General features: G+C 49.6%; 1 pseudogene; it reads right to left on the bottom strand.

Annotated features, from left to right (window-relative positions):
* Window positions 1-2,087: 2,087 nt before the first annotated feature.
* LOC144116722 (U2 spliceosomal RNA) lies at window positions 2,088-2,238 on the bottom strand (annotated as a pseudogene).
* Window positions 2,239-7,505: the final 5,267 nt, after the last annotated feature.

The following is a 7,505-nucleotide window of genomic DNA, read 5'->3' as shown; positions in this document are numbered from 1 at the left end:
CTGTGTAGCTGCTTTTCTGAAGTTGAGGAAGGCTGTCGACAAGGTTTGTCTTGCGCAACAAATTTCAGTGGATTCGCTGAGTACAGGGGGGGTGGGGGGGGGGGGGGGGAGGGGCTATAGCTTTGTTTCCTTTGCGCTGTTGTGGCGGGCTCCCCAATTTTCTTTCTTTCTGCGTTTGGCTAGTAGCTTTATTTCTTGTCGAGCTTTTAGGGAGCCCAGTAAAACTGATTATGGGTGCCCAGTTCCGGCTACGCTATCGATGCTGGCGGAGTTCGTTAAGTAGCTCGAAACGCTGACGTTTAAGGTTGCAAGTTTGGCTCCTGGCTGCCTCGTCGGCTTGTTGCCGGGGCAAGCAAATCTGGATGGTGGGCATATCACCCGCTCCACATTTCATGCAAATAGCACTGCACTCGAAGGATTTGGCGAGACTCTGAGAAACGGCGTACTTCATTACACTCATGGGACGTGCAATGAACTTCGTCAACTTGGGCCAGGCGCTAGAGCGGGACCCGATCACAAATCCCAGCTGCAGACTCCGTTGTGATTTGAGATCGCTTTGGAGACGCAGTTCTTTAGAGCGGAGCTCTTAAGCGTCTGTTCCTGCCTGGCGCGTCGTCGCCTTGTTGGCATAATCGGCAGTGTTATACAGCTGAACGAGAGAGAGAAGAAACTTCATTGCGAACTGGACTTGGGAGTTGCTTGACGATCAGATGGGTGGGGTTCTCATTCCAGACCTCCAGTCGCCCTAACTGTTTCACGAACCTGGTAGATGAGATTTAGCTTATCTCCCAAGGATACGCTAGTCAGTTGAGCCTCCCACTGCACGTAAGACGTATGTGTCGTCTTTAAAGGTTCAGGTTTGCCCGCACACATCCACAAAACATGGAAAAGTGTGGGACTTGCGTCACACCGGGGGCAGGTGTCAGGGCACTGAGTAGGTTATAGTTTACTGCATTTATGTAGGTTTCGAAACGAGTTCGTCTGTATTTGAAGCCAAGCAGCAGCATCTTCTGGGCTTAGCTTTTTGTGCGAAGAGTACGGCGAAGGATGAAAGTAGGGCGATGAAGAAGGGAAGTCGAAAATAAAAAGGCAGAGAAGGTCGCGTTAGGAGAAAGTCGGAAGCGTAAGGTGGAAAGAGGAGGAGGAGGAGGCAGGCGAGAAGGGTCGCGGTGAGTTCGTGCGGGCTGTTGTGTAATAACTTCCTAAGCGCGTTTACACAGCAGTCCTGCTTGCAACGTGCACATCAACCTCCAGGGCATACGGGACTGCGGTGTATGTGGTAGCAGACGGATACCACCTCAATCCCTCTAATCCAGGTCTTCTTCTTCTTCTTCTTCTTCTTCTTCTTCTTCTTCTTCGTCTCTACTTCTTCTTCTTCTTTTCTTCTTCTTCTTCTTCTTCTTCTTCTTCTTCTTCTTCTTCTTCTTCTTCTTCTTCTTCTTCTTCTTCTTCTTCTTCTGTTGTTGCCAGGAAGAATGAAAAGGAAAGAGCACAGGCCTGCCCACTGGCTCAAGCTGAGCCACAATCGCTACCACGTACTGAAAGTAGGAGAGTTTAAAGGTAGGATAGAAAAGACGCGGCTATAATGCCCCAGGCCGATCCTGGAGGCAGTGCAATACCGGGACAACCAGTGGCGGAAGTGAAGCAACCTTCAAGCACTCCGTCACATTTCAAAAAATAAGTTTAATATGTTGTGTTCAAATGGGACCCGTATCAGATATTCAGTCGACTATTCAAATTCAGGTGTCTGTCTGTCTGTCTGTCTGTCTGTCTGTCTGTCTGTCTGTCTGTCTGTCTGTCTGTCTGTCTGTCTGTCTGTCTGTCTGTCTGTCTGTCTGTCTGTCTGTCTGTCTGTCTGTCTGTCTGTCTGTCTGTCTGTCTGTCTGTCTGTCTGTCTGTCTGTCTGTCTGTCTGTCTGTCTGTCTGTCTGTCTGTCTGTCTGTCTGTCTGTCTGTCTGTTACTGCCAGGAAGAAAGGAAAGTGCACAGGCCTACTCACTGGCTCAAGCCGAGCCACAATCGCTACCACGTGCAGATAGAAGGAGACTTGAAAGAGGGGATAGAAAGACAGGATAGTAAAGACGCGCTAAAGACAAGGCCGATCCCGGGGGTAGTGCAATACCGGGCCAACCGGTGGCGGGAGTGAAGCATCCTTCAAACTCTCCGCCACATTTCCAAAAATAAGTCCAACTTGGACCCGTAACAGATACTCCACGGGTCCGGACAATCGCGGTGGTACACAATAAACGGTTTGTGAGAAAGGACACGCTGCATTGCCCAACTAAGGCAATTCTCTTGCACGAAGACCGTGCGCCCCTTAATTGTCCCACAGGTGCGTGGCTGATTACGTTTGAAGCAGCATAAGGTCTACCACCAAGCTGCTAGTCGAAATTTGAATCAGCCATTAATTGATAATCTAACCTTCAAAAGCACATACACGGGTGTCAGTGGAGGCTGTTTGTGGAGTCCACGCCGTTTACCATAGGAACGGGTACGCGTAGCTACGATTGTGCAGGCCACACGCCTTGTGGCCCGCTCCAAACGGAGACGCGTCCTTTGTGGCTTCAGCTTTGCTCCTTGAAGCAGTGAGACGAGCATGTTGCAACACGTTCTCGCAGGGAAGCAGCGAAACCTGGGAGAAGACGTCGCCACCTGGCAAAGGTTGCACTGCGCCGTTCTACACCACTGAGGAACGCAGTTGAGTGCGATAGTTGAGAGTTCTTGTGACTCAGAGCGGCAATGATTCTCATTCTGCTATTACGGGTAGCTTAAGGGTCGTACATGTTTTCTGCCCCCGTAAACTGCAAAATCAAGTGGCGCTCAAAAGGGCAGTCAGTTTTTTTACCCGCAGCAGTTAATGGCAATGCTATGCTGCAACGCGATTCGTAAAAGCGTGTTGAGGAGGTCGTGCTACCCCACAAGCTTTTAAGAAGGCGCATAATGAAGCATTATGGTGCGATTGAAGATGCTTGCACTGTTCGCTCTGAAGAGCATTGGCAACCCTTTGTTTGGCATCGATATGGGGAAGCCTTGAACCGCTCCGTTTGATTGCGGGGTATTTTGCCTTGCAGGTTCCAAGATCCTGCAACTGTTTTTCCACTGGCCGCTTCAGCGGAAAGTCTGCAGGTATTTCTGGTGATAGCATTTCCAATAGCGCTCTTTTTCGAAAATATTGGCTCCTGACTGAGACAGGTTTATGTGGAGCTCGTCGGGAGAGGCCATTGTCGTGCAGTGGACGTAGTTAGGCGGCTACTGATGATGACTGGGGTACCGCAGGTGTCTAATTTGATACTGCAACATGATTTCTCGAAGATGCTAGTGCCTTCAATTTCTGGTGTATTTGTTTCAGCTAGTTGAGAGTCAAAAGGAGTGGGGTGGTCGGTGCCCATACATAAAGATTGTCTGGGGAAGGACTGCTCCCCTGGCAGGTCGAGCGAAGGCCGCACACGGCGGGGAGCCGGCGACAGTCACGTAGAATGTTGCGAAGTATCTCTCGCGCTGGTAGTTGATCTGGGAAAATAACATAGCCCACGCGGTTTGCTCACCGCGTGTTGCAGGGCTTGAAGATGAAGGGAAGGTTTAATCACCTTGAATTGCACCTTAGAAGTTGTAAGATGGAGTATTTCACAGCTAAGAGCGAAGTTAGCGGTTGCGACCGTGGTAAGTCGCGACTAAACGGCAGTAAAAATTTGCGTGCCTAATACACGAAACAGCGTAGTCAGTTGTCATTGCCTTCTTTGTCCTCTAAGAGCTTAACTGGCCTAGACAACTCTTTCTTAAAGCCAAGATTCCAGAGATATAAACACGTAGTTTCTTGCAGGGCACTGTTGGAACTAAGCTTCTTTATTATCGTGTCCTTGTTTCGACATGTGAAAAGCGTGAAAATGTGAAAATAACATTATTTGAACGCTTGGACTCGGTCGGTATTCGGCAATCAGCATGCGCCACAACATAGGACTAGCAGAAAAAGACGAACACGAGGAAGGCAGTAGCGCTCGCGTGCCACGCGCAGCAGAGCCCTGCTAGGCGTAGGCCTCAGTTGGAACGCTCGGCCAGGCCTTCAGCAGTCGCTCCCTCTTCACCGACGTCTTAAGCCGACTGGCCAAGGGAGTCGCCAGTCTCCGACATGCGCCGTCAGCTGAAGAGCGGCGCGGCATGACTGCGAAGCCTGAGGCTCCCCGCAAAGATCTCCAGCGCCCACTGCTGCCGTCCGCTGGAAGGCCCCTCCGAGGCGCACTTGGGTGAGCTGCTTTCCGTGCTTAGCCGAGCAGATACCGGATCGTGGCCACTTCCGCGCTTCTTCCGGGCCGTCTGAAGCACCTCGTCAGAAATAACTCGCCCGCCAAGGCTGATCTTCATGCACCATGGGTAAAGACAAGCCCGGAAGTTCACGAAAAGCCACGAAGCGAAATCAGAAGCCAATGGAAAGAGACACCATCGAGCACAAGCGAACTCGACCACGCAAGGCGCCCAAGGTAGCTCCAGTCGAGGTCGACTCGTCGACTGATGATCCAGAAACATCCCGTAACGCACCTAAAGGCGGTGAAACGAAGAAAGCCACGGAGGAGATGACTGCTCGTCGTAAACCCAGGTCGCCATTGAAGAAGGCAGTTCCAGCGGCCATGAGCCATGTGACAAAAAAGGCAGCGGATTTGCCAGGCGGCACCGAGGCTGGACCGTCGACCAATGAATACAAGACCAGCGCTACGGAATCTGGAGGTGCTGAACAGCACCCGTCGGGAAGCCGTAAGCGGCCGCGAAGCAGCGGAGGCAAGACAGGGCGCTCCCGTTCCCGTCTGCGGTCGCGATCGAGGTCCTCCGGTGGCAGCGCCGCTGGCAAGCGTGCTGGGATGAGGCGCCGCCGATCCCGCTCGGGGTCCTCAAGGCGCAGCGGAGGTCGTAAACACGGAGGAAAACGCCGCCACAACTCCGCAAGCGCAGCCTCTGAAAACTCCGCCCAAAAGAAGGGAAAGAAGAGGGTCCGACGTTCCAAGTCTCGGGCAAAGAGCCCGGGGAAGCCCAAGACGGCCAAGAAGTAACACAGTACGCAGGGCACGGGAAAGATCGGTTCCCTAATTGGACGATCCAGCATAAAAAATCTCGCTTTGTGGCAAGTCGGATTGCGTCTGCCAAAAAAAGACAAATTGCTCGAGAATGTAGTGAAATGGAATTAAACCCAGTTCACTTACTCTAACTCAATGTATTTTTATTCCAAACAGAGCAGCCGCAGTGGATCAATGGCTTTTACGTTTTGCTGCTGATCCTCTTGTCGCGGGTTCTATCACGGTAAGAGCGAACGTGTTTCGATGGGGGCGGAATGCTATACCTGCCGGGTGCTGTAGGATGTCCGAGCATGGTGAAGAATTCTTGGTGGTATAAATTAATCCGGAGCCCTATGGTGCACATTATAGTGCAAGTGTCGCTTCGGGACGCTAAACAACAAAATTACAATCTTATTCACATCACTGACATCCATCATTCCGAATATCAGCCATTTCTTTCGCTGCCAAATAACAGTGTAAACGCCTATGCGAACCATTCTTGGATAGTTCGTGCAATTTCTGAGCACCAGGGTCCGCTCTCTTCTAGAGAGTGCAAATGTTTCCTCGAAAGCGATACATACCCGCGGTGGGGGATTGTCCAGGGTTTGGTGCAGATCCAAAGAGGAGAAAACTCATCCAGGTTCATCTCAAGCGGCACATAAATATGAATAGAGGAATGTGCAAAAAAATCACGAATCACGAGGGCAAATATTAAATCTGCGCGTTTGTGGAGATGCCTAAACGCATTTCAGGGCTTACGCGTCGGTCTGTTGGGGCCGATTTTAGGTACAAGCAAAGGTCCTTCCGATGCGGAAGGGCAAAGCCACTTCGCAAAAGCCGAATATCTAAGTTATTTCCCTACTAAACTTGAAATTTGCCTTTAGATATTATACACCTAGCAGAGAAGTAGAAAACATGAAGAGAGAGAGAAGCCCTTTAATGAAAAAACAGAGGATTTAGCCGGCGTTTAAAAAACCGCTGGCATGCTACTCTGCTTGTGGATGGGAATTTGAGAGAGAACTGCAGAAGGAGAGTGGTGGGGAATAGGTAAAAAAATCATGAAAAAGTGCGCTTGTCATAGAGTTATGAACTTAACGCTGAAACTGTTTCCTTTCATACCGCAGGACCTGCACGTATACTTCGTTAGAAAATTTGTTCGCGCACTGCAGAGATGACCTGCAAACAATAAGCATCCGCCATATACACAGCCACGTACGTAAAAATATAGCTTTGATTTCAACGTTATCTATGTTATCTTGGAAGGTGAGAAGAAGAGGATTAACGAATACACGAAGAAGTAGAAGATGTGCCATCGCTTTTGAGGCAACAAGAACAACAAGTAGAAGTCTATCTTCTACATGTTGTTCAAAAGTGACCAGTGTCTTTTAAAGCAGTCGATAGCTGTGCAGCTGTAAAGCAGTCAGACCTGCGAAACTGCAAAGCAGCCAGGAAAAGTGTGTAGCTGTAGCATCACCCTCCACTGTACTGGTGCGACAGCCATAGTTTGCACCCATTCTCAGGGGTGCGAGAGTACGAGTTATAGTCATAGAAGCACCCTGGAGGGTGTATTTTTATTACAGAGGTGGTTAAGCAAGCCTTACTAGACATCTCCTGGGACATGTCACACGCCGCTCGATTCTAGAATGTGTCATTATTTTACAGCCTTCGTAGCTGATTTAACTGTGGAGGTTACCGAGCGCAAGGCCAAAGTACCACTGTTCCATCATCTTTTCACTTCTTTTTCCCGAAGGACGTCCACACGTGTATGCGCGCAAAATTTTTAACTTTTAACAATAAAAGTTTACCTTGGTTATCAATAATTTTTGTGCTTTGCGAGAGCAAAACTGGCCTATAAATTTGAAGCTGCAATCTCATTACAAACTGCACCTAGCCTAATGAGATGAATATTCAAAGCACAATATACGGGCGAAAACAATTCAAACATGTGTACAGTCGCGAACAAAAGCTTGAGGGATGCGGGTTCACGGAAAAAAAATTATTTGTGTGCAGTCGGAAAAAACAGTTTGATGAAAAGCATTGAAGCTCGAGTGGAAGTACGTATTCCATCCTCTCTAAAATTACTGGCTGGCTGGCTGGGTAGCAAGGCAGTCCGGAAATATTTCTTTTTTTCCCGCGAATCCGCATCCCGCAAAATTCTGTCCATGACTTTAGGTCAAGTATGCATATAGGGCAAGCATGTGTCAAGTATGCTTCCTTCGATCATGCCGTGTTCTGTCGCAGAGTCTCTGCAATCGAAGGCAAAGTCACTGTCGCAGCGCCGACTGTTGCGTCGCCGAATCTGTGCCTGAGGAGATGCAGGGATTTGTACAAGTGTTCCAGAGTGGCAGTGCTTCGACGCACTCTGTGCATCCATTGCTTGCCCCAGTGAATTCCCTCTGATTGTTGCTCTCTCAGCAAAAGCACGTGGCTCTGCACTTTGCAAACAAATCACTGGCGTCTAAAT

Source organism: Amblyomma americanum, chromosome 1 (genome assembly GCF_052857255.1).
Source record: "Amblyomma americanum isolate KBUSLIRL-KWMA chromosome 1, ASM5285725v1, whole genome shotgun sequence".
Taxonomy (NCBI): Eukaryota; Metazoa; Arthropoda; class Arachnida; order Ixodida; family Ixodidae; genus Amblyomma; species Amblyomma americanum.
The sequence above is the reverse complement of the archived record's forward strand: the minus strand, read 5'-3'. Positions and strand labels throughout refer to the sequence as shown.